This window comes from Equus caballus, chromosome 20, assembly GCF_041296265.1.
Source record: "Equus caballus isolate H_3958 breed thoroughbred chromosome 20, TB-T2T, whole genome shotgun sequence".
NCBI lineage: Eukaryota > Metazoa > Chordata > Mammalia > Perissodactyla > Equidae > Equus > Equus caballus.
This window is the reverse complement of record NC_091703.1, coordinates 7,723,827-7,733,002: the sequence shown is the minus strand read 5'-3', so window position 1 is coordinate 7,733,002 and position 9,176 is coordinate 7,723,827. Positions and strand designations below refer to the sequence as shown.

The following is a 9,176-nucleotide window of genomic DNA, read 5'->3' as shown; positions in this document are numbered from 1 at the left end:
TGCAGCTATTTTTAAGGGGAGAGAATGTAGTACATTGGAAGGGTTGGAGGAATGGCTATCAGCACACCTCCAGGTGGTGGCCTCTGGAACTGTTGAGTTCAAGAGCACACAACTGCCTGAGCTGAGATGCAAAGATCAGGAAGCTATGCTGCCACCACCAGGAAGCTGCGGACTGGATAGTGCTGAGTTGGGTCCCCATAGCCACCAGAATGCCTTTCAACATCCATGAAGACGAGGCTGGACATGCTGCAGCAAATCCCTCCCAGTTAACCTATTTGTTAGCGAAAAGCTGCCATGTAAGCAAGAAAATGGCTCCCACCTCATTTCTGCCTTTGGAGCCTCCTGGACCCGTGTCTGCTATAACCAGCCTCTGAGATGGTACCCAACGATCCCTGCCTCCTGCTGTTCACATCCTAGTGTACTCCCTCCACCATTGTACCAGGGGTGGTCTGTGTGGCCAAGAAAACACAGCAGAAGTGACGGTGTGTCACTTCCAACATTGGGTTGTATGACTTCTATCATCACTACGCTCTCTTGTTCTTTTTCTCTTTCAGATCCCTCGCTCTGGGGGCGAAACTAGTTGCCTTGTCTTGAGGACATTCATGTGGCCCTGTAAAGAAGCCCATGTGGTGAGGAACTGAGGCCGCCTGCCAACAACCATGTGAGCGAACGTGGAAGCAGCTCCCCCAGCTTCAGAGACAACAGTCTCATGAAGCCAGTGGACACCCAGGCTTCATGAGGGACCCTGAGGCGGAACAGCTCAGCCAAGCTGCTCCCAGACTCCTGCCCCTCAGAACTAGGAGAGAGAATAAATGTCACTATGTTAAGTGCCTAGGTTTTGGAGTAATTTGTTACTTAGCAATAGATATAGATAATTAATACAGCATCTAACTGGGAGGACTTAGTTCACCTCCCAAATCCTAGCTGCAGGAAATACGGAATGTGGATTTCAGCCTTCCAGCTCTGCAGTGCGGAGAAGCACATGAGGAAGGGGGGCGGGTGCCGAGCGATCCGGTCCACACAACATGCCAGCCGTTTCATAGCAAGGATGCCAACACGATCACGTCTGTACGGAGGGAGGGCTCTGATCACCAGCACATCTCAGAGAACTCCCCCTTGCCAGCACCTTGTTCATCTTTATTAACCATTCACAAATCAGGTCCTTCGTTTACTACGATTGCTGTCATCCAACAGCAGGGACTCTCCCCTCAGCGCCTCGATCGCAGAGAGAGAACAGAATTCTTTTTATATCACCTGGAGCTTTACTAAGAATGTCACATGATTCTCCACTAAGTGGAACCCATCCCTCCGGGGGCTTATAATAAAGTGAAGCACCACAGTGACAAAATAATCCTGCGGAAGGCACCAGGTTGGGGCATGAAGTCCTGCTGCAGATCCACTTGGGCTGTTGCTGATGGATCAGCTGATGAGCAAATCGTTTGAGCTCCCTCTGCCACCACGCCTGCCTCCTAAATGGTGTGAGAGCAGCTTGAAGAGATCCACAGCTCTCCAAGAGCAGTTTCCTTGGTGGTTCTCAAAAACGCCTCAAGAAAAATGTCCAACACTTAGCAAAACCTAAGGCATTGTCTTTGAGGAGTCGCACACCAGCAGGAAGTGACCGAGGTAAGAGCCGGTTGCAGCGACAGAGGCATCCGTGTCTTTGTTTTCGAGAAGCCATGAGGGCCATTTAGCAGAGAAATGGTGCCCTAGGATGGGGCCCTCTGCTCAGGAGGCTAAGGAAGGCTCCAAATGGAGGAAGTAAGGCGGGCGGTTCTCAAGGGTGACAGCGAGGGTGCAGAGCATTAATACCTCTTCTCTAAGAAATGATGGCAAGGCTTAAACGGAAGGGATAAGAGACTGTGAAAAGGTCCCAGAGTAGATGCTGTGCATGAGGGAGAGGCCTAAATGACGAATGATTTATTAAGTGGATTTTATAAGAGTTAAGCAGGGTTAGCAGGAGTGTCTAATTCGTACTTAGGACTCCCATGTCTTTTATTAGGGAGTATTGTGACAGGGATTTATTTCTTTATAAAGAAGTTGGGGGGGTTGGAAAAGCAAAGGTAAATAAATATTACATTAATGTCCTGGATCTCTTAGCCATTTTTATATGTAAAAAAATCTAAAATATCTAAAAAAGCCTAACCCAAAAACACACCGAACATAGGTTATCAGCTTGTTAAGTGGTCGTTGCGCTCCACCCCAACCAGTGTGTGCTCCAGTTTCATACCATCCACACACATCAACACTCTCAACAGCTTGTTGGACTCAGAGGTTTTCATTTCTACACATCAGCTAGTGAGCAGACACTCTGAGATGTTGTACGCTGAGGTTCTGCCTGCCAGTTCAACGTCTGCAGTGTTGTCGTCTCTAGGTATGGTAAGCTTCTGCGGGATGCAATTCTACTGCCCTTGGACCCCACTGTATTTTACACCTGGTGGAATATGGAAAAATTATCATTTCTGGCTTTCTAAACTTAAAATATTTAAGTATGAAACGTGAAAATTGTTGCATGACACAAGAGTAGCAAATCCTAATGTTCAATCAGATGCCCATTATATTTAATCCGGTTGATTCTCTGTTCAATTTTGAAGTAAAAGAACAATATTGGAGAATATTATTAAAAGACTATGTGTAAAAAGCAACTGTTGGAGAGTTCATCTCTGGGAAAGGAGAATCATTCATGAAGTGTAGCCCCGTCAGACTCCCAGAGAACAGCAGGAACATGTTATATGAAAACACTGGGAACCCTCATGCAGACAGACTCTCCAGGAGCAGTTTATTCACTGCCATGGCACAAACTGAGCACCCCTGATCCTTTGCAGAGATGTGAAACCTCACTGAAACGAACAATTATAATTTAGAGGGGACTTCCAAAGATGGTCATCAAGGTACCAACAACCAACAGACCAGGGCACCTTTGTTTTCCTTCTTTCTTTCCCTTCCTTCCTTCCTTTCTCTCTCTCTGTCTCCCTCTCTCTTACTCTCTTCCTATCTTTTTTTAAATGCAAAACAGCCACTCTTTAAATACACACACATTCACAGATATAGACATAGATATGCCTGCAGATGTCGATGAAGATCTAGACAGAGACACACACATACACATACAGACAGTAACGTCTTCTGCCCTCTCTGTCCCATTCCCTCCAGGGAGCCGTGGGCTGCTTCTAAGCCTGTGGACCGCCTGCTTTGGGTGAGTCTTCTCAAGGGAGGGTGGGGTTATTATCTTATAGAAGCAGGGCCACAGAGGCTGCCTCTGCAAAAGGAACTCTGGGTGAGCAATTTCCCCTCTAAGGGACTCCAGGTGTGGCCAGGCACAATTGGCGTCTCTAGAACAAACTTGATATAGTGCTATGAAAGCATGACAACTGCCCACGTGGTGTCTGTGTGCACTTCCAGTAGGGAGTAAATTAGCCCAACTTTCAAGAGGGTAATCTGGCGATATATCTTTAATAACTTCATGTTCATAGATTCTTTCCCCAAAATTCTACTTCTAAGATTTTACGAGATGAAAACAAAGATCTACATGTAAGGATCTTCATAAGGGGATTATTTATATTAGAAAAAATATTCAAAAGGAGATTAATTAAGCTATGCTATATACCGAGCAGTAGAATATTATGCAAATATTTAAAATGACGGTGTAGACGAATATGTCATATGTAGGAGGGATTTTCAGGATGTAAACTGAGAAAAAAAGATTTAAATTGTGGTATAATAAAAGCTATATTTAGTCTTTGTCCCCAGTGCCTGGCACGGAGCTCCTGAAACCCTCGGATTTGCTCAGTGATAGGCGCATCTTCAGTATTCATAAGGAGCCCCCTTTGATCACACCTGAGTTCATGGGAAGTGGGAGCTGGAGACTGAGCTCTATAAAAACTCTCAAACAAGGAGATTTGATAAGCTTCCGAACTGGCAAACACATCCATGTGCTGGGAGAATAGTGCATCCCACCCCCACCAGGACAGAAGCTCCTGAGTTCAGGAAGCTTCCATACCTCTTCATCTGGCTACTCATTTGTATTCTTTATGATAAACTGTATGCATATAACAATAATAATAGTAAATAGTGAAGTGTCTTCCTGAGCTGTGTGAGCCATTCTAACAAATTATCCAACCTGAGGAGGGGGTCGTGGGTACTCCTGATTTATAGCCATGCGTCGGAAGTATGGATGGCTTTCCTTGGGACTCGCAACTGGCATCTGGTGGTCCTATGGGACTGAGCATCTTAAACCTGTGGAATCTGATGCTATGGGTAGACAATGTTAAAATTGTGTTGAATTGTAGGACACCCAGTTGGTGTTCAGAGAATTGGATGTCAGTGTTAGAAAACATCTCCAAAAGAGTAACGTTTAGAAAACATTCCCCAATTTTATTTATAAACACACACAGGGAAAAACTGGAGGGCTATGCAACAAAATTTAATTATGGTTATTTCTTAAGGGAGAGATGATGGATGATTTTTCTATTATGAATAGCTATTATTTTTATAACCAGAAACAATTTACCTTTGAAATGAATGTTTACACAGAGTTGGTGATAACACTCATTGTATAATGTTAAGTGAAAATGAGAATGCAAAATTGAACATTGTACACGGTCACAACTATGTTAAAAATGTGGAGCCAACAGACAGGAAACACAGTCCAGGGTGGAGATGTCTGTCTCCGTGGTGAGCCTACAGGTGACTCCTTCTTCTTTACTATATTTTCCATGTTTGTCTAAAATGGGCATATGTTAATATTAACTCTTTTTTTTAACTTAAGGAAACTTGAGGATCAGAGAGAATAAGAGGTTTATCCAAGGCCACCATTGTCAGCAGACAAGCTGGGACTGCAAGCTGGAGAATCTGACCAGGGCGCAGTGGACACTGCGATGTGCTACCCAGAGCCTGTTCAGGAACAACTTATCTCCCCAGCTGCTGGAAGTGCTATCACAAGAGAGCCCTCAAATGTCAAAGTGCCTCAGCTGACAAGAGTCACCTTGCCCAAGGTCATACACCGTTTCCAGGTGGCTCACACCCAGTGATGGAGGGTTACAAAGGACGCCAGCTGGGACAACTCTAAAGGGCCCTTCCAGCTCCACAGCTCCCCAAGGGGTCACCTGAGGCCTTCCTCTGCCCATTCTGCTTCCTTCCTCTCCTTTCCACAGGTGTGGCTCCCCAGACCTCTCCCTAATAAACACCCGGACAATAATCTTCCCCTCAGAGTTGACTTCCCAGAGAACCCAACATGTGACAGTTGGGAGGTACCAGGAGTGGTTGGAGAAAGCAGACACTAAGATGAGATATTGGAGCTGGATCATCTGCCACCAGACTGATGATGAAAACCCATCGCTGGTGGGAGGCAGAGGCCAGACAGCCCTGGCAGACGATGGAAGCACGGTTGTTGGAACCTCCAGCAGTGGTGAAAAGGGACAGCATATGAGTGTAGGGAATGCATTAACTGGTGCCATGCATCCGGCACTTGAGAAATGCAGGGGAAATCATTGCCATAAGGACAACAGAATTGCGTGACTACTGTTGAAGCTGATTGACTTCTGGAAAAAGATAAGGAAAACCTGAGAGTGATTAATCAACCATTTAAAGCCAGGTTTGACAGCCAGGGGCCTTCTTGGGGGCAGGTAAAGAGGCTCTCATCTTCTGCGGGGGGAGGCAGACAAGACTGAAGACAGGCAAGGAACTCCATCTCCAGAGCAGCAGTTTCAGAAAGGCTTACACTTTTAAACAAGCCATGCCTGCCGTACCAAGGCCAGGGCTCTGGTTGGAAAGAATGGTCCCCTGACACATGGGATGGGATGCCCAGGGTGAGGCTGCTGAGAATCTTGAAAGTCTGGATACTGCTGACCCCTCTGAGCCCACAGAATAGGCTGCTCCTCCCCAGCCCCCTGCTTGAAGATGGTGCAGAGGCCTCTCCCCGATCAAACGTGTGTGCTCCTTTCAGGGTCAGACCCATCTCCCCTTCTGGCCACAAATCCTATTACTAGGGTAAAGGCACAACTTAGCCCAGCCAGGGACATGCTGGGCCTGAGAAGGAGGAAAGGGACTCTCCCACTAAGGAGCTGGAGCTGCAGGACCCACCACCTGGAGCAGCAGGGCGGGCAGGGCATGCAGAGGACGGGACTCTGAGGATGCTGGGGCAACGGGGGTGGAACACGACGGCTGATAAAGGAAATGTTATGGGTTGGGAGCCTTCTCCTGGATCCAGGATGGAGCATCCAAGGAAGGGCCTGGGGGATGGTGCGGACATGCTACCAGGAAGGCCCCTGGTAGTGGGAGAGGTGATGCTGCACTGAGGCCAGAATGCCAGAGCTTCAGCGGCACGTGGTGAAGAGATTAAACTGCTCAGAGGAATGTACATGCTCACGGGGTATCCTACACAAGGCTGGAAAACTCAGCAGGGGGATAGACTCCCCATGAAGGTCCATGGGACACTCTGCTCCCCAAGGCACTAAGGAGTCCGCTGGTGAGAGGGGCTCCGGCTGCGCTCAGAAGTTCAGTGGTGGCTCTGCAGGACACGCTGCCACAGACCTGGACTCACCGACAGGAAAGGGAATGAAAGGACTCCAAAACCACAGAGGCCACTTCATGGCATGTCACCATCAGAAGCCAGGGGAGGCAATTATCACAGTGAGTGTGCAGGTCAGAGGTGTAGCCAGGGGTCCTGACCCACAGGGAGTTAGGAAAATAGTTACTAGAACACAGGGCCCCTGGGGCAAAATAGAGGGGCAGCCAAAAAGGATAGCATTCCATCTGTGCAATCAAGGAAATCAAGCATGGAGGAACTGGAGGCTGAGGGCAGTACCCCAGTTTCACTCAATTTCTAGACGTGATCCAGATTTTGGACCCAGAGCTCACTGACTGGAGGAGAATCTGTGTCCCCAGGAGGAGGGAAGGAGAGAAGGAAGGAACGAACGAACGAAGGAACGAAGGAAGGAAGGAAGGGAGGGAAGGATGGAGGAAGGAAGGAAGGAAGGCAGGGCCTGCAACACCATGGCAAGTATACATGGTAACGATTCCCCAAAGGGAACTATGGTCACTTACTTGGATAACTGTCCACTGGAGAAAGGCAGATACCCAAATGTTTTGAAGACTGTTGGACACAGGATCCAAGTTGACATTGTAGAGTCACAAAGCAATGTCATGCCCACCCACCTTAGATTAGGAACATAAAGAAGCCAGGTAGTAAATGGAGTCCTGGCCTGGGCCCAGCTCACAGTGGGCCCACTGGGTCCATGGACCCCGCTGGTGGTCATTTCTCTGGTCCCTGATTGTCTAATTGGGATAGACATACTTGGAAGCTGGCCCAGCATCCACAGTGGGTCCTTGGCCTGTGGGGTAAGAGCCATCCTAGTGGAGAAAGCCCAGTGGAGCCTCTACAATCACTGCGCCTCCCACAGCCAGTCTCCCTGGGCCCTCCCCACCCCCCCTCCCCGTCCCCACCCCCTGCATCCAAGTGAGTAAATGGAGGCTGGCAAACTGTTTCTATAAAGGGCTGGGGAGTAAATATTTTAGGCTTTTTCAGCCAAAAAAGAATATCGTCAACTCCTTGAGCAACTGTTCCCCCCAAAATGCTAATATTCTTTTTTACATTTTACACTTAAAAATGTAAAAACCATTCTTAGTTCTCAGGCTGTACAAAAACAGAAGCAGGCTGGTGACATAATAGTATGGTCTCTGTCAAGTTCACCATTTTTAGAGCAGGCCCAAGAGGACCGGGAGACCCCTCAGGAGGCACAGTGAAAACAACTTTCCTTTGGGTCAGATAGTCCCTAGGACAGTGGATTGTCGAATCTTGGACACATCTGAAGTTTTTTTTTTTTTTTAAACTAAGAAATTTATCCGAAGCAGAGTAAACTTAGAACAAGAGCCCTCAGCCGGGGAGTCTAGTCCCTCCGCTCAGGTGCACGCAGACTCTGCGGGCGTGTGTATTTCTCCGTGAGCGGAGCCTGCAGACACGGCTTTCCTCACGTGTTCGCAGGCTCTGGAAGAACCTCTAGCGCGGTGGCGCCATCCCTCACTGCCGCCCGGCCGTCCCCGAGGGGCGGAGGATGACCGCTGCCTGGCTTCCCCGGTGAGCACTCACCATCCCCAGAAGGCGTCTGGGCTGCCGCCGGCTCCAGAGGGCTCAGGCATCCGCGGGATGCAGGGGCAAAGCTGCGCTCGTCGACAGACTGCACGGTTCAATAACTCATTTTGCTGCTGAGGCAATAAAATAAATAAAGGACCTGGCTGGAAGTTGAAAGTGCCCGTGTCCAGTGCTTCTCGGAGGCCGAGTTGATGGGCTTTAACAGCTTTGGTCGGCGCAGGACACGGGCAGACTGTCCCAGCAGTGTGCCCTCTGTTGCCTTGGTAACCGAACTTGAAATAAGGTGATGGCTGGAACTGGGTATCAAATCAATTTGTTGGAGGTACAAAGGTGGGGAAGACAAACTTCACATAAAACCACAGACTTCAGACTTCACATTCACCACCCCTCCAGCTTGTGTGTACCTGCGCTCATTTACCTCCCACCCTGCTTACCCAGCCCGTTCCTCCCAAACCCAGAGCCCGCCCCCCAGGGCCCCCAAAATGAAAATCACCAATTCTGATTGTGCTGTCCTGATCAATAGATGCTTTTTTCCACGCTGCCTCTTAGGGGAGGATCAAATGAGAAGAGCCAAGGGCAGAAGTGCACAGGCAAAGCTCTTTTGTATTACAAGCCTTAGCAGTGGGGCCGTCCGTAAAGCAGGGAGCTAGGAATTGCTGTGCGAATCAGGCGTGAAGAGACTGTTCCAGAGGGAAGGAGAGTCCCAAATATTCCAGCAGGTGAATCACACATTCTTAGCCTTTGCCTGGCTTCAGCCTCGGGGAATGACACCAGTTACCACCTTGGCTGGATCAAGGGTGGGATAGATCTAAAGAAGAACCTTCGCAGGCGTCCTGTACCACTCCCATCCCAAACATTTAGCACGCTGCATCGTAATTGCCTAATGATTTCTCTGGCCATCTAGTCAGCTACGGACTAAGTAAATGGCAGCTCAAGACAGTTTTGATGAATGAATTAATGAATTTTAATGGAGATAGTGGTGAGAAATCCTTCAGCCAGTGCAGAGTCCTTGGGGTTCTTAATGCTCTTCTCACAGCCTCCTTCCTACCTGAGTCCCACCTTCCCAAACTTACAAAGACGAGGAGCACCT

The 9,176-nt window shown here is 48.5% G+C and overlaps 1 long non-coding RNA gene across 1 annotated transcript; it reads left to right on the top strand.

Moving 5' to 3' along the window:
* The first annotated feature begins 554 nt into the window (after window positions 1-554).
* On the top strand, window positions 555-8,235 carry LOC138919334 (uncharacterized). Its single transcript, XR_011429460.1, has 2 exons — window positions 555-1,623; window positions 4,766-8,235. It is a non-coding gene; the product is annotated as an uncharacterized lncRNA (long non-coding RNA).
* The last annotated feature ends 941 nt before the right edge of the window (window positions 8,236-9,176 follow it).